The following is a 26,365-nucleotide window of genomic DNA, read 5'->3' on the forward strand; positions in this document are numbered from 1 at the left end:
ATGGCATCAACAAAGGGTTTGCAGTGCTAAACTCAGCAGCTTCCCAGCTTTCAGGAACAGGCAGACTTGAATCAGAAAACCCAATTTTTCAACACAATTTTGGCATTTTACTGGGGCATACCCCATTTGTGCAATTTTTTGTGCTTTCAGCCTCCTTCCAGTCAGTGACAGGAATGGTCATGAAACCAATGCTGGATCCCAGAAACCTAAACATTTCTGAAAAGTAGACAAAATTCTGAATTCAGCAAGGGGTCATTTGTGTAGATCCTACAAGGGTTTCCTACAGAAAATAACAGCTGAAAAAGAAAAATATTGAAATTGAGGTGAAAAAACCATCAATTTTTCTCTACGTTTTACTCTGTAACTTTTCCCTGCAATGTCAGATTATCGAAAGCAATATACCGTTACGTCTGCTGGACTCCTCTGGTTGCGGGGATATATAGGGTTTGTAGGTTCATCAAGAACCCGAGGAACCCAGAGCCAATAAATGAGCTGCACCCTGCAGTGCGTTTTCATTCTATACCGGGTATACAGCAATTCATTTGCTGAAATATAAGGAGTAAAAAATTGCTATCAAGAAAACCTTTGCATTTCCAAAAAGGGCACAAGATAAGGTGTTGAGGAGCAGTGGTTATTTGCACATCTCTGAATTCCGGGGTGACCATAGTAGCACGTGAATTACAGGGAATTTCTCAAATAGATGTCTTTTTTACACACACTCCTATATTTGGAAGGAAAAAATGTAGAGAAAGACAAGGGGCAATAGTACTTGTTTTGCGAATCTATGTTCCCCCAAGTCTCCCGATAAAAATGGTACCTCACTTGTGTGGGTAGGCCTAGCACCCGCGACAGGATATGCCCCAAAACACAACGTGGACACATCACAGAAAACAGAGCTGTTTTTAGCAAAGTGACTACCTGTAGATTTTGGCCTCTAGCTCAGCCGCCACCTAGGGAAACCTACCAAACCTGTGCATTTCTGAAAACTAGAGATCTAGGGGAATCCAAGGAGGGGTGACTTGTGTGGCTCGGACCAGGTTCTGTTACCCAGAATCCTTTGCAAACCTCAAAATTTGGCTAAAAAAACACATGTTCCTCACATTTCTGTGGCAGAAAGTTCTGGAATCTGAGAGGAGCCACAAATTTCCTTCCACCCAGCGTTCCCCCACGTCTCCCGATAAAAATGATACCTCACTTGTGTGGGTAGGCCTAGCGCCCGCGACAGGATATGCCCCAAAACACAACGTGGACATATCACAGAAAACAGAGCTGTTTTTAGCAAAGTGACTACCTGTAGATTTTGGCCTCTAGCTCAGCCGCCACCTAGGGAAACCTACCAAACCTGTGCATTTCTGAAAACTAGAGACCTAGGGGAATCCAAGGAGGGGTGACTTGCGGGGCTCGGACCAGGTTCTGTTACCCAGAATCCTTTGCAAACCTCAAAATTTGGCTAAAAAAACACATGTTCCTCACATTTCTGTGGCAGAAAGTTCTGGAATCTGAGAGGAGCCACAAATTTCCTTCCACCCAGCGTTCCCCCACGTCTCCCGATAAAAATGATACCTCACTTGTGTGGGTAGGCCTAGCGCCCGCGACAGGATATGCCCCAAAACACAACGTGGACATATCACAGAAAACAGAGCTGTTTTTAGCAAAGTGACTACCTGTAGATTTTGGCCTCTAGCTCAGCCGCCACCTAGGGAAACCTACCAAACCTGTGCATTTCTGAAAACTAGAGACCTAGGGGAATCCAAGGAGGGGTGACTTGCGGGGTTCGGACCAGGTTCTGTTACCCAGAATCCTTTGCAAATCTCAAAATTTGGCTAAAAAAACACATGTTCCTCACATTTCTGTGGCAGAAAGTTCTGGAATCTGAGAGGAGCCACAAATTTCCTTCCACCCAGCGTTCCCCCACGTCTCCCGATAAAAATGATACCTCACTTGTGTGGGTAGGCCTAGCGCCCGCGACAGGATATGCCCCAAAACACAACGTGGACATATCACAGAAAACAGAGCTGTTTTTAGCAAAGTGACTACCTGTAGATTTTGGCCTCTAGCTCAGCCGCCACCTACGGAAACCTACCAAACCTGTGCATTTCTGAAAACTAGAGACCTAGGGGAATCTAAGGAGGGGTGACTTGCGGGGCTCGGACCAGGTTCTGTTACCCAGAATCCTTTGCAAACCTCAAAATTTGGCTAAAAAAACACATGTTCCTCACATTTCTGTGGCAGAAAGTTCTGGAATCTGAGAGGAGCCACAAATTTCCTTCCACCCAGCGTTCCCCCACGTCTCCCGATAAAAATGATACCTCACTTGTGTGGGTAGGCCTAGCGCCCGCGACAGGATATGCCCCAAAACACAACGTGGACATATCACAGAAAACAGAGCTGTTTTTAGCAAAGTGACTACCTGTAGATTTTGGCCTCTAGCTCAGCCGCCACCTAGGGAAACCTACCAAACCTGTGCATTTCTGAAAACTAGAGACCTAGGGGAATCCAAGGAGGGGTGACTTGCGGGGCTCGGACCAGGTTCTGTTACCCAGAATCCTTTGCAAACCTCAAAATTTGGCTAAAAAAACACATGTTCCTCACATTTCTGTGGCAGAAAGTTCTGGAATCTGAGAGGAGCCACAAATTTCCTTCCACCCAGCGTTCCCCCACGTCTCCCGATAAAAATGATACCTCACTTGTGTGGGTAGGCCTAGCGCCCGCAACAGGATATGCCCCAAAACACAACGTGGACATATCACAGAAAACAGAGCTGTTTTTAGCAAAGTGACTACCTGTAGATTTTGGCCTCTAGCTCAGCCGGCACCTAGGGAAACCTACCAAACCTGTGCATTTCTGAAAACTAGAGACCTAGGGGAATCCAAGGAGGGGTGACTTGTGTGGCTCGGACCAGGTTCTGTTACCCAGAATCCTTTGCAAACCTCAAAATTTGGCTAAAAAAACACATGTTCCTCACATTTCTGTGGCAGAAAGTTCTGGAATCTGAGAGGAGCCACAAATTTCCTTCCACCCAGCGTTCCCCCACGTCTCCCGATAAAAATGATACCTCACTTGTGTGGGTAGGCCTAGCGCCCGCGACAGGATATGCCCCAAAACACAACGTGGACACATCACAGAAAACAGAGCTGTTTTTAGCAAAGTGACTACCTGGAGATTTTGGCCTCTAGCTCAGCCGCCACCTAGGGAAACCTACCAAACCTGTACATTTCTGAAAACTAGAGACCTAGGGGAATCCAAGGAGGGGTGACTTGTGTGGCTCGGACCAGGTTCTGTTACCCAGAATCCTTTGCAAACATCAAAATTTGGCTAAAAAAATACATGTCCCTCACATTTCTGTGGCAGAAAGTTCTGGAATCTGAGAGGAGCTACAAATTTCCTTCCACCCAGCGTTCCCCCAAGTCTCCCGATAAAAATGATACCTCACTTGCGTGGGTAGGCCTAGCGCCGGCGACAGGAAACACCCCAAAGCGCAACGTGGACACATCCTAAATTTTGGAAAAAAACAGAGGTGTTTTTTGCGAAGTGCCTACCTGTAGATTTTGGCCTCTAGCTCAGCCGGCACCTAGGGAAACCTACCAAACCTGTGCATTTCTGAAAACTAGAGACCTAGGGGAATCCAAGGAGGGGTGACTTGCGGGGCTCGGACCAGGTTCTGTTACCCAGAATCCTTTGCAAACCTCAAAATTTGGCTAAAAATACACATGTTACTCACATTTCTGTGGCAGAAAGTTCTGGAATCTGAGAGGAGCCACCAATTTCCTTCTACCCAGCGTTCCCCCAAGTCTCCCGATAAAAATGATACCTCACTTGCGTGGGTAGGCCTAGCGCCGGCGACAGGAAACACCCCAAAGCGCAACGTGGACACATCCTAAATTTTGGAAAAAAACAGAGGTGTTTTTTGCGAAGTGCCTCCCTGTAGATTTTGGCCTCTAGCTCAGCCGGCACCTAGGGAAACCTACCAAACCTGTGCATTTCTGAATACTAGAGACCTAGGGGAATCCAAGGAGGGGTGACTTGCGGGGCTCGGACCAGGTTCTGTTACCCAGAATCCTTTGCAAACCTCAAAATTTGGCTAAAAATACACATGTTACTCACATTTCTGTGGCAGAAAGTTCTGGAATCTGAGAGGAGCCACAAATTTCCTTCTACCCAGCGTTCCCCCAAGTCTCCCGATAAAAATGATACCTCACTTGCGTGGGTAGGCCTAGCGCCGGCGACAGGAAACACCCCAAAGCGCAACGTGGACACATCCTAAATTTTGGAAAAAAACAGAGGTGTTTTTTGCGAAGTGCCTACCTGTAGATTTTGGCCTCTAGCTCAGCCGGCACCTAGGGAAACCTACCAAACCTGTGCATTTCTGAAAACTAGAGACCTAGGGGAATCCAAGGAGGGGTGACTTGCGGGGCTCGGACCAGGTTCTGTTACCCAGAATCCTTTGCAAACTTCAAAATTTGGCTAAAAAAACACATGTCCCTCACATTTCTGTGGCAGAAAGTTCTGGAATCTGAGAGGAGCTACAAATTTCCTTCCACCCAGCGTTCCCCCAAGTCTCCCGATAAAAATGATACCTCACTTGCGTGGGTAGGCCTAGCGCCGGCGACAGGAAACACCCCAAAGCGCAATGTGGACACATCCTAAATTTTGGAAAAAAACAGAGGTGTTTTTTGCGAAGTGCCTACCTGTAGATTTTGGCCTCTAGCTCAGCCGGCACCTAGGGAAACCTACCAAACCTGTGCATTTCTGAAAACTAGAGACCTAGGGGAATCCAAGGAGGGGTGACTTGCGGGGCTCGGACCAGGTTCTGTTACCCAGAATCCTTTGCAAACCTCAAAATTTGGCTAAAAATACACATGTTACTCACATTTCTGTGGCAGAAAGTTCTGGAATCTGAGAGGAGCCACAAATTTCCTTCTACCCAGCGTTCCCCCAAGTCTCCCGATAAAAATGATACCTCACTTGTGTGGGTAGGACTAGCGCCCACGAAAGGAAAGGGCCCAAAACACAACGTGGACACATCACATTTTTTTATAAAAAGCAGTGCCTACCTGTGGATTTTGGCCTGTAGCTCAGCCGACACCTGAGGAAACCTAGCAAACCAGTGCATTTTTGAAAACTAGAAACCCAGGGGAATCCAAGATGGGGTGACTTGCGGGGCTCTGACCAGGTTATGTTACCCAGAATCCTTTGCAAACATCAAAATTTGGCCCAAAAAACACTTTTTCCTCTCATTTCGGTGACAGAAAGTTCTGGAATCTGAGAGGAGCCACAAATTTCCTTCCACCCAGCGTTCCCCTAAGTCTCTCGATAAAAATGGTACATCACTTCTGTGGGTAGGCCTAGCGCCCACAAAAGGAAATGGCCCAAAACACAACGTGGACACAACATATTTTTTCACAGAAAACAGAGGTGTTTTTTGCAAGGTGCCTACCTGTGGTGTTTGGCCTGTAGCTCAGCCGGCCCCAGGGGGGGGGGGCAGAAATGCCCTAAAATAAATTTGCCCCCCCAACCCCCACCCTCCCCCGCCGGGAGCGACCCTTGCCTACGGGGTCGCTCCCCCTGCGTGACATTGGCACCAAAAAACAAATCCCCAGTGCCTAGTGGTTTCTGCCCCCTTGGGGGCAGGTTGACCTAAACTCAGCCAATCTGCCCCCAAGGGGGGCCGAAATTGCCTAAATACAATTTGTCCCCCAGGGGAGCGACTTTTGCCTGATGGGTCGCTCCCCATCTCTAAAAAAAAAAAAAAAGAAAAAAAAACAGAAAAAAAAGAAAAATTCCCCTGGCGCCTAGACGTTTCTGCCCCCCCCCCCCTGGGGCAGATCGGCCTAATAATAGGCCGATCTGCCCCCCGGGGGGGCAGAAATGGCCTAAAATAAATTTGCCCCCCCAACACCCACCCCCCCCCGGAGCGACCCTTGCCTACGGGATCGCTCCCCCTGCGTGACATTGGCGCCAAAAAACAAATCCCCGGTGCCTAGTGGTTTCTGCCCCCTTGGGGGCAGATTGACCTAAAAGTGGCCAATCTGCCCCCAGGGGGGCAGAAATGGTCTAAATACAATTTGCCCCCCCAGGGGAGCGACCCTTGCCTGATGGGTCGCTCCCCATCTCTAAAAAAAGAAACAACAAAAAAAAAACACACAAAATAAAAATTGCCCTGGCGCCTAGAGTGTTCTGCCCCCCCCCGGGGGGCAGTTCGGCCTAATAATAGGCCGATCTGTCCCCCGGGGGGGCAGAAATGGCCTAAAATAAATTTGCCCCCCCAACCCCCACCCCCCCCCCGGGAGCGACCCTTGCCTACGAGGTCGCTCCCCCTGCGTGACATTGGTGCCAAAAAACAAATCCCCGGTGCCTAGTGGTTTCTGCCCCCTTGGGGGCAGATTGACCTAAAATTGGCCAATCTGCCCCCAGGGGGGCAGAAATGGTCTAAATACAATTTACCCCCCCAGGGGAGCGACCCTTGCCTGATGGGTCGCTCCCCATCTCTAAAAAAAGAAACAACAACAAAAAAACCACACAAAAAAAAGTGCCCTGGCGCCTAGAGTGTTCTGCCCCCCCCGGGGGCAGTTCGGCCTAATAATAGGCTGATCTGTCCCCCGGGGGGGCAGAAATGGCCTAAAATAAATTTGCCCCCCCCAACCCCCCCCCCCCCCCCCCCCGGGTGCGACCCTTGCCTACGGGGTCGCTCCCCCTGCGTGACATTGGCGCCAAAAAACAAATCCCCGGTGCCTAGTGATTTCTGCCCCCTTGGGGGCAGATTGACCTAAAATTGGCCAATCTGCCCCCAGGGGGGCAGAAATGGTCTAAATACAATTTGCCCCCCCAGGGGAGCGACCCTTGCCTGATGGGTCGCTCCCCATCTCTAAAAAAAGAAACAACAAAAAAAAAAACACAAAAAAAAAATTGCCCTGGCGCCTAGAGTGTTCTGCCCCCCCCGGGGGCATTTCGGCCTAATAATAGGCCGATATGTCCCCCGGGGGGTCAGAAATGGCCTAAAATAAATTTGCCCCCCAACCCCCACCCCCCCCCCGGGAGCGACCCTTGCCTACGGGGTCGCTCCCCCTGCGTGACATTGGCGCCAAAAAACAAATCCCCGGTGCCTAGTGGTTTCTGCCCCCTTGGGGGCAGATTGACCTAAAATCGGCCAATCTGCCCCCAGGGGGGCAGAAATGGTCTAAATACAATTTGCCCCCCAGGGGAGCGACCCTTGCCTGATGGGTCGCTCCCCATCTCTAAAAAAAAAAAAAAGAACAAAAAAAAAATTTGCCCTGGCGCCTAGAGGTTTCTTCCCCCACTGGGGGCAGATCGGCCTAATAATCGGCCGATCTGCCCCCAGGGGGGGCAGAAAAGGCCTTCCCAAAAAATTGCCCCCCCTGGGAGCGACCCTTGCCAAAGGGGTCGCTTTGTTGCGTGACATTCGCGCGCAAAAACAAACTCCCTGGTGTCTAATGGTTTCTGCCCCCCTTGGGGGCAGATTGGCCTTATCAAAATAGGCCGATCTGCCCCCAAGGGGGGCAGAAATGGCCTAAATATATATTGCCCCGTAGGGGAGCGACCCTTGCCTAAGGGATCGCTCCCCACCTAAAAAAAAAGAATTCATCACAAAAAAAAAAAAAAAAAAAAAAGGTCCCTGGTGCCCAGAGGTTTCTGCCCCCCCTGGGGGCAGATCGGCCTAATAATAGGCCAATCTGCCCCCAGGGGGGGCAGAAAAGGCCTTCCTAAAAAAATGCCCCCCTGGGAGCGACCCTTGCCCAAGGGGTCGCTCCCTTTTGCCAATTTCAAGAAAAGAAAAAAAAATCCCTGGTGTATAGTGGGGTTTCAAAAGCCGGATTGCAAGCAATCCGGCTTTTGAAACCTGTGAGAGACTTCAAAGGGAAGGAAATACATTTCCTTCCCTTTGAAGCCTCTCGGGGCCTCCCCCATGGGATTGAAAAAGAAATGCAAAAGCATTTCTTTTTCAATCGCGCTGGAAGCTCTGCTTCCAGCGCGATGGGGGAGACCCTGTGACTAATCAGCGCGCGCTCGCGCGCTGACGTCACAGGGGGGGTTGGGGGGGTCGGGGGTGGGAGGGGAAGCGAGAGCGCTCCCTCTGGGCTCTGTGCACAGGACGTAATGGTTACGTCCTGGGCACAGCAGCACTGTGCCTCAGGACGTAACCATTACGTCCTGGGCACAGAAGGGGTTAAATAAGCAGGACGTTGCACCTTTCTGTCAGACCTTCTTGGCGGTAGACCATCCCTTTCATTGATGGAGAAGTCAACCTTGTCCTTTGTTTCAGTATCTTGCACGACATTGCCTTTATACAAGACCACTCAGTTGAGGTTTCACACGTGATGATCATCAGTTCTAATGGCATTTTTGAAAACCTTGACAACTTTCCTTGGTTTTGACAGTTTGTTTCCACACATCTGTAAACCAGGACGTCTTATCATAATCAAATCACCAACATTTACCTTAGTCACCTTAACAGAATGTTTTCAATCAAAATGCAACTTACTATCATTTATTTTAGTGGATTCTCTCATTCTCCACAGCTGGGCTTCATCCGTCCGTTTGTCACTTCCTACAAATGTGCAAATCCAAGAAGGTTCTAGCACTGTGTTGGGGCGTCTTCCATGGAACACCACAAAAGGAGACATGCCCATGGTTGTATGAGGTGTGAACCTGTATACACCAACTCTTTGATGACTTCCTCCTGCCAATTTCTGTTGTTATTCTTAGCTAAGGCAATGGTCTCTTTCAGTACCCGATTGAGGGGCATATTTATACTATGTTTGCGCCGAATGTGCTTCAAAATATTTGACGCACATTCGGTGCAAACCATGCACCATATTTAAACTTTGACATCCGAGCCCGCGGATGTCAAAATTGCTCCGCGTGCGTAATTTTTTGGATGCGAGAAACTGCCTTGCGTTAATGACATGCAAGATAGGCGTTCCCACCCAAAAAATGACTTTAAGGCCTCTGTGCCTTATTTATACTCCAGCGTCATTTTGACACACAGGAGGGGGTGGGCCTTAAAAAACAGCGCACAGCCTGATTTGCGCCGTTCTTTAACGCCTGGGTCAGGGCAGGCGTTAAGGGACCTGTGGGCTCACTTCCATGGTCTCTGACCATGGAAGGAGTCCTGAGGTGCCCTCCATTGCCCCCAGGGACACCCCCTGCCACCCTTGCTCACCCCCGGAGGACACCCATGGATGGGGGAACCCATCCCAGGTAAGTACAGGTAGGTTGAGGTAAGTATTTTTTTTAATTTTTTTAAAGTGGCATTGGGGGGCCTAATTTGGGCCCCCCTACATGCCACTTTGCCCATTGGCCATGCCCAGGGGACAGAAGTCCCCTGGGCATGGACATTGGGCAAGGGGGCATGACTCCTGTCTTTGCTAAGACAGAAGTCATTTCATTGGGGGTTGTGCGTCTAAAAATGGCGCAAGTCCGGTTTGAGGCATGACTTTTTCTGACTTGCACCATTTTTTGACTCACAACCCCCATTTTCCCCTACGCCGGCGCAGCCTGGTTTGAGTTTTTTTTTTTTTTACTCTGACTAGTCCACAGCGCTGGCTAACGTCATTCCTTAAATAAGGCGCCAGCATGGCACGTAGGAATGGCATTAGCCGGTGCTGGTTTGCGTCAAAAAGTATAAATATGGGCCTAAATCTTTCTACCATTCCATTGGATTCAGGATGATATAGAGCACATTTTTTGTGCGTGATACCACAATCCTGAAGAAACTTCTCCATTTCCTTAGAAACCAGTTGCACTCCATTGTCATGTCAGTAATGTTTCAGGAATACCTTCTCTTATAAAAAGATCCTTTAGAACATTTATGACATGCTGTGTTTCAATGCCTCTGGGGAAACACATTTGGGCCAATGGGAGAACATGTCCATTGCTACTATAACATAGCTCTCCTGACTATGTCCATGTATGGGTCCCAAAATATCTAAAGAAATATCTTTCTATGGTTTATCTGGTCGACTCCTAATCATCATTGGTTGAACTCCCAGTTTCAAGCTTTTCTCACTTAAAGCACATTGCACACATTCCCTCACCAGACGTTCAATTTGTGTGTCCATACCTGGACATCAATGACTGGATCGTAACCTCTCCTTGGTCTTAGAGATGCCCAAATAGCACTTATGAGATAGATTAATTCATTCTTCTCTTGACTTGACCGGAGGGATTAAACTAGTGCCACGTAGCAGCAAACCATCTTTGGTTGCTAGCTGATCTCTGACTAACCAAAAATCCTTGCACTGCTCTGGCACCCTGGCGTTTGTATTTCCAGTTATGACTAATGAGATCTATCACCTTTTGCAAGGTTGGATCTTCCTTCATTTCCTCAACCTACCTATTTTCTGATATTATTTCATAATCAAGTTCACAAACAAAATCTGTATAATCATCAATAAAGTCATTATAGAATACTACACTAACATCATGCCATCTTTAATGTATAGATGTAAGGGCACATTTGCTGCTCTGCCCTATGCCAATTCGAAAGGGCAGGAATGCACCGTATCCACAAGATACCGTGGATTCCTGTCTTTTCAGCCAGCGCCGCCATATAGTTTGGTACCCAGCATCAATGCAGGTGCCCTTGGTGCAAGGGTACCTGTGTTGTTGGCAGGATTGTTTTTCTGCAAGAAGGGTTACCTTCCTGCACAAAAACAATCCATGAGCCTTTTTTATCTTTCTGTGTGTGCTGCAGAATACAGATATTGCTCCTTGTTACACCTCCCCTGGGGAGTTGTACAGTGTTGACGCATTTCCAGATATACATGTCCTTGTAAATCTGGGAGTGTGTCAAAACCCATGGTTGGTGCATGGGAAAACCCACCGCAACGCTCATGGAACACCCCTCTGATGCATTTTAAGGCAATGCAGCGACTTGCGCCATGCTGCCTTCCACCATATCTGCGAGGCCATGAAAAGCCATACAAAGTGTGTAAGGAAATGCCTCCTTGGCATGGTTACCCCCTGACTTTTTGCCTTTGCTGCTGCTAAGTTTTGATTTGAAAGTGTGCTGAGGCCTGCTAACCCGGCCCCAACACCAGTGTTCTTTCCCTAACCTGTACTTTTGTTTCCACAATTGGCACACCCTGGCATCCAGGTAAGTCCCTTGTAACTGGTACCCCTGGTACCAAGGGCCCTGATGCCAGGGAAGGTCTCTAAGGGCTGCAGCATATCTTATGCCACCCTGGGGACCCCTCACTCAGCACAGACACTGCTTGCCAGCTTGTGTTGCTAGTGGGGATAAAAAGACTAAGTCGACATGGCACTCCCCTCAGGGTGCCATGCCAACCTCACACTGCCTATGAAGTATAGATAAGTCACCCCTCTAGCAGGCCTTACAGCCCTAAGGCAGGATGCACTATACCATAGGTGAGGGCATAAGGGCATGAGCACTATGCCCCTACAGTGTCTAAGAAAAACCTTAGACATTGTAAGTGCAGGGTAGCCATAAGAGTATATGGTCTGGGAGTCTGTCAAAAACGAACTCCACAGCACCATGATGGCTACACTGAAAACTGGGAAGTTTGGTATCAAACTTCTCAGCACAATAAATGCACACTGATGCCAGTGTGCATTTTATTGTAACATACACCCCAGAGGGCACCTTAGAGGTGCCCCCTGAAACCTTAACCGACTATCCGTGTAGGCTGACTGGTTTTAGCAGCCTGCCACACTCCAGACATGTTGCTGGCCACATGGGGAGAGTGCCTTTGTCACTCTGTGGTTGGTAACAAAGCCTGTACTGGGTGGAGGTGCTTCACACCTCCCCCTGCAGGAACTGTAACACCTGGCGGTGAGCCTCAAAGGCTCACCCCCTTTGTTACAGCACCACAGGGCACTCCAGCTAGTGGAGTTGCCCGCCCCCTCCGGCCACGGCCCCACTTTTGGCGGCAAGGCCGGAGGAGATAATGAGAGAAACAAGGAGGAGTCACTGGCCAGTCAGGACAGCCCCTAAGGTGTCCTGAGCTGAGGTGACTCTAACTTTTAGAAATCCTCCATCTTGCAGATGGAGGATTCCCCCAATAGGATTAGGGATGTTCCCCCTCCCCTCAGGGAGGAGGCACAAAGAGGGTGTACCCACCCTCAGGGCTAGTAGCCATTGGCTACTAACCCCCCAGACCTAAACACACCCCTAAATTCAGTATTTAGGGGCTCCCCAGAACCTAGGAACTCAGATTCCTGCAACCTAAGAAGAAGAGGACTGCTGAACTGAAACACCTGCAGAGAAGAAAGAGACATGAACTGCTTTGGCCCCAGCTCTATCGGCCTGTCTCCCCACTTCTAAAGACACTGCTCAAGTGACGCGTTCCCAGGGTCCAGCAACCTCCGAAGCCTCAGAGGACTACCCTGCATCTAGAAGGACCAAGAACTCCTGAGGACAGCGGCTCTGTTCCCCAAAGACTGCAACTTTGCAACAAAGAAGCAACTTTGAAACAACACACGTTTCCTGCCGGAAGCGTGAGACTTTGCACTCTGCACCCAACGCCCCCGGCTCGATTTGTGGAGAACAATCACTTCAGGGAGGACTCCCCGGCGACTACAAGACCGTGAGTAGCCAGAGTTGACCCCCCTGAGCCCCCACAGTGACGCCTGCAGAGGCAATCCCGAGGCTCCCCCTGACCGCGACTGCCTGCTTCAAAGACCTGACACCTGGTAAAGGCACTGCAACCGCAGCCCCCAGGACCTGAAGGATCCGACCTCCAGTGCAGGAGCGACCCCCAGGTGGCCCTCTCCCTTGCCCAGGTGGTGGCTACCCCGAGGAGCCCCCCCCCCTGCCTGCCTGCATCGCTGAAGAGACCCCTTGGTCTCCCATTGATTTCTATTGCGAACCCGACGCTTGTTTGCACACTGCACCTGGCCGCCCCCGTGCTGCTGAGGGTGTACTTTCTGTGTGGACTTGTGTCCCCCCCCGGTGCCCTACAAAACCCCCCTGGTCTGCCCTCTGAAGACACGGGTACTTACCTGCTGGCAGACTGGAACCGGGGCACCCCCTTCTCCATTGAAGCCTATGTGTTTTGGGCACCACTTTGACCTCTGCACCTGACCGGCCCTGAGCTGCTGGTGTGGTAACTTTGGGGTTGCTCTGAACCCCCAACGGTGGGCTACCTTGGACCCAAACTTGAACCCCGTAGGTTGTTTACTTACCTGCAAAAACTAACAAACACTTACCTCCCCCAGGAACTGTTGAAAATTGCACTCTGTCTAGTTTTAAAATAGCTATATGTCATTTATGTGAAAACTGTATATGCTATTTTGCTAATTCAAAGTTCCTAAAGTATATACCTGAAATACCTTTCATTTGAAGTATTATTTGTAAATCTTGAACCTGTGGTTCTTAAAATAAACTAACAAAATATATTTTTCTATACAAAAACCTATTGGCTTGGAATTGTGTCTGAGTGTGTGTTCCTCATTTATTGCTTGTGTGTGTACAACAAATGCTTAACACTACTCCTTTGATAAGCCTACTGCTCGACCACACTACCACAAAATAGAGCATTAGAATTATCTCTTTTTGCCACTATCTTACCTCTAAGGAAAACCCTTGGACTCTGTGCATACTATTCCTTACTTTGAAATAGTGCATACAGAGCCAACTTCCTACATTGGTGGCAGCGGTGGGATACAAGACTTTGCATTTGCTGGACTACTCAGCCAATACCTGATCACACGACTAAATTCCACAAATTGTCATTAGAAACTGATTTTTGAAATTTGAGCTATTTTTCTACATTTTTAAAAGTCCTGCTAGGGCCTTGTGTTAGTCCCTGTTAGCATTTCTTATAGAGTTTAAAAGTAAAGGTTTTAATTAAGTTCTAGAGATAGTTTTAGATTCTTAAAAAGTATTCCAACTTTTAGAAGCATAATGTCTAATGCAGAAGGGAGTGTGATGGAACTCAACCTCACACCTTACCTCCATCTTAGAATGAGGGAGTTAAGGTCTCTCTGCAAATTAAAAAATATAAAAGCTGGCATAAACCCTACCAAACTACAGCTCCAGGAGCTGTTGGCAGAGTTTGCCAAAGCCAACCCCTCTGAGGATGACCTCCCACAGGAGGAAGCTAGTGATTTGGAGGAGAATTCCCCCACTCCAGTCCTAATTAGGGAGATCAGGGCCCCTCAAGCCCTGTCTCCAACTGTGATAGTCAGAGATACTGTTTCCCTCACAGGAGGGTCCAGCACCTCTGGAGTCACTGAGGATAGCCTCAGTGAAGATGACCTCCTGCTAGCTAGGATGGCCAAAAGATTGGCTTTAGAGAGACAGCTCCTAGCCATAGAAAGGGAAAGACAAGAGATGGGTTTTGGTCCCATCCATGGTGGCAGCAACATAAATAGGGTCAGAGATTCTCCTGACATGTTGAAAATCCCAAAAGGGATTGTAACTAAATATGAAGATGGTGATGACATCACCAAATGGTTCACAGCTTTTGAGAGGGCTTGAGCAACCAGAAAAGTAAACAGATCTCACTGGGGTGCTCTGCTTTGGGAAATGTTCACTGGAAAGTGTAGGGATAGACTCCTCACCCTCTCTGGAAAAGATGCAGAATCCTATGACCTCATGAAGGCTACCTTGATTGAGGGCTTTGGATTCTCCACTGAGGAGTATAGAATTAGGTTCAGGGGGGCTAAAAAATCCTCGGGCCAGACCTGGGTTGATTTTGTTGACTACTCAGTGAAAACACTGGATGGTTAGATTCAAGGCAGTGGTGTAAATGATTATGATGGGCTGTACAATTTATTTGTGAAAGAACACCTATTAAGTAATTGTTCAAATGATAAACTGCATCAGCATCTGGTAGACCTAGGACCAATTTCTCCCCAAGAATTGGGAAAGAAGGCGGATCATTGGTTCAAGACTAGGGTGACCAAGACTTCAACAGGGGGTGACCAAAAGAAAGGGGACACAAAGCCTCCCCAGGGGAAGAGTGTTGAGACATCCAAAGGGAAAAATAGTAAAGAGTCTTCTACAGGCCCCCAAAAACCTGCTCAGGAGGGTGGGCCCAGAGCCTCTTCACAATCCAATTTTGGGTACAAGGGTAAAAACTTTGATCCCAAAAAGGCCTGGTGTCGTAGCTGTAATCAGCCTGGACACCAAACTGGAGACAAGGCCTGTCCCAAGAAGAATTCCACTTCTAACTCTACTCCAGCTAACACTGGAATGGCTAGTCTCCAAGTGGGATCAACAGTGTGCCCAGAACAAATCAGGTGTCACACTGAAGCTACATTAGTCTCTGAGGGTGGGGTGGATTTAGCAACACTGGCTGCCTGGCCCCCTAACATGGAAAAATACAGGCAGCAACTCTTAATTAATGGGACAAGTGTAGAAGGCCTGAGGGATACAGGTGCCAGTGTCACCATGGTGACAGAGAAACTGGTTTCCCCTGGTCAATACCTGGCTGGACAAACTTATCCAGTCACCAACGCTGACAATCAGACTAAAGTACATCCCATGGCTATGGTAACTTTAGAGTGGGGAGGGGTCAATGGCCTGAAACAGGTGGTGGTCTCCTCAAATATCCCTGTAGACTGTTTGCTTGGAAATGACCTGGAGTCCTCAGCATGGGCTGAGGTAGAACTCAAAACCCATGCAGCCATGCTGGGTATCCCTGAACTGGTGTGTGTCAAGACAAGGGCACAGTGCAAGGCTCAGAGTGAAAAAGTGGTGTTGGAGCCTGGAAAAAGGGCCCAACCTACCAAGAGAAAAGGAAAGACAACTGGGGAACCACTTGCAACACAACAAGAAAAAGAGAACCTCTCTTCTCAGGAAGAAGTTCTGCCCTCTGAGGGAACTGAGCCTCTGGAGTTAGAACCTTATCAGGTTGAGCTCCTAGGCCCAGGAGGACCCTCAAGGGAGCAGTTGTGTAAGGGGCAAGAAACCTGTCCCTCTCTTGAAGGCCTTAGGCAGCAAGCTGCTGAAGACTCCAATAGAAAGAAAACAGGACCACATAGGGTCTATTGGGAAGATGGACTCCTTTACACTGAGGCAAGAGATCCCAAACCTGGTGCCACTAGGAGAGTGGTAGTGCCTCAGGAGTTTAGGGAGTTCATTCTGACCTTAGCCCATGATATTCCTCTTGCTGGGCATTTGGGACAGACCAAGACGTGGGAGAGACTAGTCAACCACTTCTATTGGCCCAACATGTCCCAGAAGGTCAAGGAGTTTTGTGTCTCCTGTGCCACCTGTCAAGCCAGTGGTAAGACAGGTGGACACCCATAGGCCCCCCTCATTCCACTTCCAGTGGTGGGGGTCCCCTTTGAAAGAGTGGGTGTGGACATAGTGGGTCCACTTGAACCTCCCACAGCCTCAAGGAACCTGTACATACTAGTAGTAGTGGAACATGCTACTAGATACCCTGAAGCAATTCCCCTTAGGTCGACTAATGCCCCTGCAGTAGCCAAAGCACTCATTGGTATTTTTACCAGAGTGGGTTTTCCTAAGGAGGTGGTGTCTGACAGAGGTACCAACTTTATGCCAGCATACCTGAAACACATGTGGAAGGAGTGTGGGGTGACTTACAGATTCACCACACCATACCATCTACAAACCAATGGTCTTGTTGAGTGATTCAACAAGACATTGAAAGGCATGATCATGGGGCTCCCTGAAAAACTCAAAAGGAGATGGGATGTCCTCTTGCCATGTCTGCTTTTTGCTTACAGAGAGGTGCCTCAGAAGGGAGTAGGGTTTTCCCCCTTTGAACTTCTGTTTGGCAACCCTGTAAGGGGACCACTAGCTCTTGTGAAAGAAGGCTGGGAGAGACCTTTTCTTGAGCCTAAGCAAGATATAGTGGACTATGTACTAGGCCTACGTTCAAGGATGGCAGAGTACATGGAGAAGCCAAGTAAAAACCTTGAGGCCAGCCAACAGCTCCAGAAGTTTTGGTATGACCAAAAGGCTGCTATGGTTGAATTTCAGCCAGGGCAGAAAGTCTGGGTTTTGGAGCCTGTGGCTCCCAGGGCACTTCAGGACAGATGGAGTGGCCCTTACCCAGTGCTAGAAAAGAAGAGTCAGGTCACCTACCTGGTAGACCTAGGCACTAGCAGGACCCCCAAGAGGGTGATCCATGTGAACTGCCTTAAGCTCTTCCATGACAGGGCTGATGTGAATCTGTTAATGGTAACAGATGAGGACCAGGAAGCTGAGAGTGAACCTCTCCCTGATCTCCTCTCCACAGACCCTAAAGATGGCTCAGTTGATGGAGTGATCTATTCAGACACCCTCTCTGGCAAACAAGAATCTGACTGTAGGAAGGTCCTGCAACAGTTTGCTGAGCTCTTTTCCCTAACCCCTGGTCAGACACACCTGTGTACCCATGATGTGGACACAGGAGACAGCATGCCTGTCAAAAACAAAATATTCAGACAGTCTGACCAAGTTAAGGAAAGCATCAAAGTGGAAGTCCACAAGATGCTGGAATTGGGAGTCATTGAGCACTCTGACAGCCCCTGGGCTAGCCCAGTGGTCCTAGTCCCCAAACCTCACACCAAAGATGGACAGAGAGAGATGAGGTTTTGTGTGGACTACAGAGGACTTCATTCTGTCACCAAGACAGATGCCCATCCCATCCCAAGAGCAGATTAACTTATTGACAAACTAGGTGCTGCCAAATTCTTAAGTACCTTTGACTTAACAACAGGGTACTGGCAAATCAAAATGGCACCAGGAGCAAAAGAAAAGACAGCATTCTCCACACCTGATGGGCATTATCAGTTATGCCCTTTGGTTTAAAGAATGCCCCTGCCACCTTCCAAAGGTTAGTGAATCAAGTCCTTGCTGGCTTGGAGTCCTTTAGTGCAGCTTATCTTGACGCTATTGCTGTCTTTAGCTCCAGCTGGCAGGATCACCTGGTCCACCTGAAGAAGGTTTTGAAGGCTCTGCAATCAGCAGGCCTCTCTATCAAGGCATCCAAATGCCATATAGGGCAAGGAACTGTGGTTTACTTGGGACACCTTGTAGGTGGAGGCCAAGTTCAGCCACTCCAGCCTAAGATCCAGACTATTCTGGACTGGGCATCTCCAAAAACCCAGACTCAAGTCAGGGCATTCCTTGGCTTCACTGGGTATTACAGGAGGTTTGTGAAGGGATATGGATCCATAGTGACTGCCCTCACAGAACTCACCTCCAAGAAAATGCCCAAGAAAGTAAACTGGACTGTAGAATGCCAAAAGGCCTTTGACACCCTGAAACAAGCAATGTGCACAGCACCAGTTCTAAAAGCTCTAGATTACTCCAAGCAGTTCATTGTGCAGACAGATGCCTCTGAACATGGGATAGGGGCAGTTTTGCCCCAAACAAATGATGATGGCCTTGACCAGCCTGTTGCTTTCATTAGCAGGAGGTTACTCCCCAGGGAGCAGCGTTGGAGTGCCATTGAGAGGGAGGCCTTTGCTGTGGTTTGGTCCCTGAAGAAGCTGAGACCATACCTCTTTGGTACTCACTTTGTAGTTCAGACTGACCACAGACCTCTCAGATGGCTGATGCAAATGAAAGGTGAAAATCCAAAACTGTTGAGGTGGTCCATCTCCCTACAGGGAATGGACTTTATAGTGGAACACAGACCTGGGACTGCCCATGCCAATGCAGATGGCCTTTCCAGGTTCTTCCACTTAGAAAATGAAGACTCTCTTGGGAAGGGTTAGTCTCATCCTCTTTCGTTTGGGGGGGGGGGTTGTGTAAGGAAATGCCTCCTTGGCATGGTTACCCCCTGACTTTTTGCCTTTGCTGATGCTAAGTTTTGATTTGAAAGTGTGCTGAGGCCTGCTAACCCGGCCCCAACACCAGTGTTCTTTCCCTAACCTGTACTTTTGTTTCCACAATTGGCACACCCTGGCATCCAGGTAAGTCCCTTGTAACTGGTACCCCTGGTACCAAGGGCCCTGATACCAGGGAACGTCTCTAAGGGCTGCAGTATATCTTATGCCACCCTGGGGAGCCCTCACTCAGCACAGACACTGCTTGCCAGCTTGTGTGTGCTAGTGGGGATAAAAAGACTAAGTCGACATGGCACTTCCCTCAGGGTGCCATGCCAACCTCACACTGCCTATGAAGTATAGATAAGTCACCCCTCTAGCAGGCCTTACAGCCCTAAGGCAGGATGCACTATACCATAGGTGAGGGCATAAGTGCATGAGCACCATGCCCCTACAGTGTCTAAGCAAAACCTTAGACATTGTAAGTGCAGGGTAGCCATAAGAGCATATGGTCTGGGAGTCTGTCAAAAACGAACTCCACAGCACCAACCTTAACCGGCTATCCGTGTAGGCTGACTGGTTTTAGCAGCCTGCCACACTCCAGACATGTTGCTGGCCACATGGGGAGAGTGCCTTTGTCACTCTGTGGCTAGTAACAAAGCCTGTACTGGGTGGAGGTGCTTCACACCTCCCCCTGCAGGAACTGTAACACCTGGCGGTGAGCCTCAAAGGCTCACCCCCTTTGTTACAGCACCACAGGGCACTCCAGCTAGTGGAGTTGCCCGCCCCCTCCGGTCACGGCCCCACTTTTGGCGGCAAGGCCAGAGGAGAGAATGAGAAAAACAGGGAGGAGTCACTGGCCAGTCAGGGCAGCCCCTAAGGTGTCCTGAGCTGAGGTGACTCTAACTTTTAGAAATCTTCCATCTTGCAGATGGAGGATTCCCCCAATAGGATTAGGGATGTGCCCCCTCCCCTCAGGGAGGAGGCACAAAGTGGGTGTACCCACCCTCAGGGCTAGTAGCCATTGGCTACTAACCCCCCAGACCTAAACACCCCCCTAAATTCAGTATTTAGGAGCTCCCCAGAACCTAGGAACTCAGATTCCTGCAACCTAAGAAGAAGAGGACTGCTGAACTGAAAAACCTGCAGAGAAGACGGAGACATCAACTGCTTGGGCCCCAGCTCTACCGGCCTGTCTCCCCACTTCAAAAGACACTGCTCCAGTGATGCGTTCCCAGGGTCCAGCAACCTCTGAAGCCTCAGAGGACTACCCTGCATCTAGAAGGACCAAGAACTCCTGAGGACAGCAGCTCTGTTCGCCAAAGACTGCAACTTTGCAACAAAGAAGCAACTTTGAAACAACACACGTTTCCCGCCGGAAGCGTGAGACTTTGCACTCTGCACCCGACGCCCCCGGCTCGACTTGTGGAGAACAATCACTTCAGGGAGGATTCCCCGGGGACTACGAGACCGTGAGTAGCCAGAGTTGACCCCCCTGAGCCCCCACAGCGACGCCTGCAGAGGGAATCCCGAGGCTCCCCCTGACCGCGACTGCCTGCTTCAAAGACCCGACACCTGGTAAAGGCACTGCAACCGCAGCCCACAGGACCTGAAGGATCCGACCTCCAGTGCAGGAGCGACCCCCATGTGGCCCTCTTCCTTGCCCAGGTGGTGGCAACTGGATTTCTAATTGCACTAGCACATTAAACAACCGAGTGTTAGAAATCCAGCCCCGGTGACCCTAGTGGAATGCTCAAATCATGACACATTTTGATAATTGTCGCCTTTATGCACTCCATATTATGATTTGTTCAGCAGTGATGTTTGGAGGAAGTGGGGAAAGGACATCTCCTTCCAAAATGTGATCTGCTGTTTCATAATATCGTGAAAGAAGCATATACCCTAAAAACTGTTGCTGCAATATCACTGCGGAAAAAAAGACAGCTTTAAAACTCTACAATACTATAATTCTCAAGGAAAGAGTGCTCAAGATTAGGTAGACCATAGAAGAAGGTAAAATGAAAGGCTCGAGGACCAGACATGGTGGAGAACGAGTAGAAAATGTCAACAATTGGACCTCTATTGGGAATAAAAGCCAGCCTGTAACAGCGTGGCAACATAACAAACATGAACCGGAAGTGCTGTTATGTTCACACAACCGTTTGACCTGAAATGCCATCACTTGGATAGGAAGTCCAGGTGACGAAAGACGTGTGATGTGTTGTTTTATCATGGAATAGAGCCCATCTTAGTTCATCATCACAAATTAAGAGTAACCATGGATGCCAAATCCTGATTGTTCCAAAGTTCCAACATGGTGTTACACAGTTTCCGATTACACAGTTGACATGAGATTAGTAATGAAAGCGGGCAAGTATAGCGCAATATATAGGTGACTGAATGCTTCGGGGCAAAACAAGAACTTTTTGTTAGAGTGCAACTCCATACAGATGAGCAGTCATGTCAAGCTGGCATAAACAGCCCAAGGACAAAATCAATCAAATGTATGAGCAGGTACCAGTGGATTTCGAGTAGTGTTAAATCCCTGTAAAATGTGTAATCCAAACACTGATTTTAGCTCACCAAAATCCATGGTTTAATCACTACATACATTTCTCTACATTCATAATGTGATACTGTTCAGCAAAAGTAACATTTTGAATTCACAGTGAATTCTTTCAATTTCAGTATCATATATTGTGAATATGCATCTAAAATGTCAGTTTGTCATAAGCCATACATGCAAAACTCATTGCTGTTGTGCAAAATATATAGGAAAATTGCTTATTTTCCTCTCTATAAGCTCTGAGTGGGCAGACGGTGCATGCTTTCAATGAAAAAGAGTGCTGGCATTCCATGTTTTGCCTTATGGATAACAATAAAGTATTAGGGCATGCTTGGCGTGGTTTCCCCTGTCTTTGTGCCTCTGCTTCCCTTATTTTTGACTGTATGCTGGACTGTGTTTTTGATGTTTTTTGGTACTCTGGGCACCTTACCACTGCTGACCAGTGCTAATGTGCAAGTGCTCCCGGTATAAATTGGGATTGATTGGTTGTCCCTGATTGGCATATTTGTTTTACTAGTGAGTCCCTAGTAAAGTGCACTAGAGGTTCCCAGGGCCTCTAAATCAAATGCTACTAGTGGGCCTGCAGTACTGATTGTGCCACCCAAATGAGTAGCCCTGTAAACATGTCTCAGACCTGCCATTGCAGTGTCTGTGCGTGCAGTCTTGCACTTCAAATTCGACCTGGCTAGTGAACCTACTTGCCAGGCCCAAAACTTCCTTTTTAATACATGTAAGTCACCCCTAAGGTAGGCCCTAGGTAACCCCATGGATAGGGTTCAGTGTATTTAAAAGGTAGGACATGTGTTGGTGTGTTATACATGTCCTGATAATGAAATACTGCCAATTTCGGTTTTCACTATTGCAAGGCCTATCTATCCCCTAGGTTAACATGGGGACTGCCTTTTAAATATCTTTTAAGTGTAGTTTCCCTTTGGGAGCAGAAGGAGATATGATGTTTGGGGTCTCTGAACTCATCTCATCCTGTGCCTGCAGTGGAAAATGGCATTTGTCATTTTTACAGCTCGGCAAGGATGACACTGTGTCAATCCTATGCTGAAAGATTTTGCTTCATAAATGGCAAAATACTTTGTCACTATCTAGCTCGGTGTGGATAGCACTGTGCTGATCCTATGCTTAAAAACTTTGCTAGATAAGCAGACATTTGAGGTGAGAAAATCTAGAGTGTCGCTGGTGTTGCAGGGTGCTCCTTACTAGAGCTGCTCTCCACCTAAAATTAGGAACTTCCTAGAGTTCTCCTTTGTTTTTTGCATAATTTATGCGTCACTCTAACCCTGAAAGGGTCTTGTTTTTACTTTTTCTGGGTGCTCCCTTGTGTCTGGACAAAGCTAAACCCTTCTGAAGAGCTCTAATGAGAGCGAAACACGTGTCAGGGGTTGCTTTACTCATTCCAGGTTGGCTTCGACTGTATTTAACCAGTACAAAGCTGTAATATTGTGCCTGGAGTGGTAAATGGCTTTTGTCATTTTACAGCTTGGCGAGGATGACGCTGTGTCAATCCTATGCTTAAAGTTTCTGCTGTACAAATGGCAAAAGACTTTGTCACTATCTAGCTCGGCGTGGATAGCACTGTGCTGATCCTATGCTTAAAAACTTTCCTAGATAAGCAGACATTTGAGGTGAGCAAACCAAGAGTGTCACTGGTGTTGCAGGGTGCTCCTTACTAGAGCTGCTCTCCACCTAAAATTGGGAACTTCCCAGAGTTCTCCTTTGTTTTTTGCATAATTTATGCGTAACTCTAACCATGAAAGGGCCTTGTGTTGATATTATATATATATATATATATATATATCTATATAGATATATATCTATATCTATATAGATATATATCTATATATATCCACAGAAAACAGACGGTACATTCCGGCCGCTTTGTAGCGGTGAGTTTATGGCAAGGGAGCGACCCTTTGAAAATGCCAGCAATAACGTTGTCCCGCAAATCTGAGAAATCTCGGAATAACAAAACCGACGAGCCGTAACTCTGTATATGCACAAGCGTGTTTATTGCTCATCCGGCAACATAAATATTGCAAAAACTTAACGCGCTTCGGAGCAAAAAGCTCCGTGATCACAGGTTACCGCAGTCGCGTTTCACAGCTCTGTTAAATAGCAGCTCGCTATTTCTTTTCACATGGTAAACATAGATAAAAGACTGTCAAACCCCCTGTAACATTAGTGAAAAACTGTTGGCTATCTTAAAATATTACAAAACTGTTGTTTCTTTCTAAAGAACATTCTACTATACCAGATTCTTGTAAATAACATATTGATCTAATTACTTATACTGATTAAAAAAAAAAGACAAACTATTCTTACCCAAAATTAACCCAAACAAATGGATTTCGACAATTTATCCTATTTAAATCTTCCATTACTATGCAATCAAATATATTACCATAGCAATATCTAATATCAAACTAAAATACATATCTTTCACATATTTCCATTCTTATTTAAACCAGATAATAAACTATAAATTATTTAAACTGCACTGACCCAAGTAGAATATAATAGATCTTTTGCTTTTCTTAATGTTATCCAGGTGCCGACACATCAGCCTGGAAAATCATAAAAAGAGAAGAAACACAGAAAATATATTATTACATTACTAAATACCTCGCTACATACATAAAAAATTACAAAAACAAATGTGTCCATATCTCTAACATCTCTGTACCCCACCCTATAGCATCAATTGATTTCATACCTTTGATAATATTTTCAAGTGACTGAAGGACACTTCAAAGAATTCCCTAATTCAATAATTCATTTGGTAAAAATGACTAGTTGAGAACACAACTCTAATCTCATCATGAAATTATAGCTGACAACCTCATATATGGTTCAAAACTACTCATAGTTCCTGGGCAAAATTCCTGAGTAAAAACCCTGCGCAAAGCCCTGTGCAAAGTTGGTTTATGCCTACCCTGGAACAGGAGCAGGAGTTGGAGCAGGAGGCTGAGGCCGAGAGTAACAACAACAACGTCAACTATAAGTCGATCACCAACATTAAGGCCCTCATTACAACCCTGGCGGTCGGTGTTAAAGCGGCAGTAAGACCGCCAACAGGCCAGCGGAAAAAAAATGGAATCACGACCATGGCGGAAACCGCCAACATAGACAGCCACTTTAACACACCGACCGCCACGGCGGTACAAACAAACAGCATGGTGGTCACCGCTAACAGACAGGCGGAAGACAATGTACCGCCGACACCATTATAAGAGGCCAATCCACCACCTTTTCCGGGGCGGATTCAACACGAACAAAAACACGGCGGAAACAGGACATGGAAGGGAAAACGCTCACCTCTACACACCCCACGAGGAACCAGGACGCCATGGACCCTGGACTCCAAATTCTACCTGCCATTCTCTTCCTGCTCCTCTACCAGGAGAACGTCCGACATTGGCGACCACCACGGTGAGTACTGCACCTACGACACAGGGGAGGGGGGAGGAAAAAGAGAGTGACACACACACGCAACACGCCCACCCCCACCCTCACCCACAACAACATACACACAAATACATGTTGAAGCATTGCATTTACACCCCCTACACCTCCTGGAAGGACGCAAGGACAAAAGGAAATGATTTGAACGATTGTAATCAGGAAAAATCCGTTAGTCAAAAATATATATACACTATTAACAAATATGTACACCAAGATTTCAAGTCCATGTACTGCACCTACATAGTCCGTGGACCACTGGGCCCAAAATGCATGGGCGAGGCCCACACTCAATACCCGTTCCAAACGGAGAGAACACTGCAGGGGCATCAGATCGAAATAAAACAGGCACCTCAGGGGGAAGGGAAAGGGGGGCACCTCAGCCGGATGAGTGCGCGATGCCAGCTCCACAGGGGGGCTCCATGCCCATTGATGTATCCTGGGGAGTGCAAAGCCACAGTCTCTCAAGTGGGTGGTTTGCCCACTGCTTCATCCTGGGGAGTGCAAAGCCACAGTCTCTCAAGTCTCTCCAGTGGGTGGTTTGCCCACTGCTTTATCCTGGGGAGTGCAAAGCCACAGTCTCTCAAGTCTCTCCACTGGGTGGTTTTCCCATTGCTTTATCCTGGGGAGTGCAAAGCCACAGTCTCTCAAGTCTCTCCAGTGGGTGGTTTGCCCACTGCTTTATCCTGGGGAGTGCAAAGCCACAGTCTCTCAAGTCTCTCAAGTGGGTCATTTGCACACTGCTTTATCCTGGGAAGTGCAAAGCCACAGTCTCTCAAGTGGATAACAGTCTCCACTGGTTCTGGAGTGGTCTTTGTGCCCAGAGTGCTTCATCCTGCCAAGGACTGAGGTAGTGGATGCCTTTCTCCACTGGTTCTGGAAGGGGCTTTGTGCCCAGAGTGCTTTATCCTGCCAAGAGCTTAGGTAGTGGATGTTTCTCTCCACTGGTTCTGGAGGGGTCTTTGTGGCCAGAGTGCTTCATCCTGCCAAGGACTGAGGTAGTGGATGTATCTCTCCACTGGTTCTGGAGTGGGCTTTGTGCCCAGAGTGCTTCATCCTGCCAAGGACTGAGGTAGTGGATGTATCTCTCCACTGGTTCTGGAGGGGTCTTTGTGCCCAGAGTGCTTCATCCTGCCAAGGACTGAGGTAGTGGATGTGATACTCCACCGACGGTGGGTCAACATGGAAGCTGTAAAGGCCCCTGGAACTGACCACCAGCCACGTACGACTGACCACTGGGGATGGCAGCCATGTCTGCGGTGGTGCCACTGGCACTGGATGTGGCGTGGCCGCTGGCGGTGCTGGTGGCGGCTTCAGTATCAGCTGTGCTTGCGGCGCTCATTGGGCAGCAGTGCGGGTGGGTGGCTCAGTGAGCGTGCTGCTGGCAGCGGTGTCCTGGGCAGCGGTGCTGGTGGGTGGCTCAGTGAGCGTGCTGCTGGCGGCAGTGTCCTGGGCAGCGGTGCCCGTGGCGGCAGTGCATGTGGCGGTGCCGGTGGTGGTCTTGTCCGCCGTGCAGGTTGGCGGCGACTTCCCTTTCTTTTTCTGGCCCTTCAGCTGTCTTGCCACTCAAAACTGTAGTCCTGGGAGAGCCCTTGGTGGCAGGTGTTTTGGCCTTCT

Source organism: Pleurodeles waltl, chromosome 4_1 (genome assembly GCF_031143425.1).
Source record: "Pleurodeles waltl isolate 20211129_DDA chromosome 4_1, aPleWal1.hap1.20221129, whole genome shotgun sequence".
NCBI classification, from domain to species: Eukaryota; Metazoa; Chordata; class Amphibia; order Caudata; family Salamandridae; genus Pleurodeles; species Pleurodeles waltl.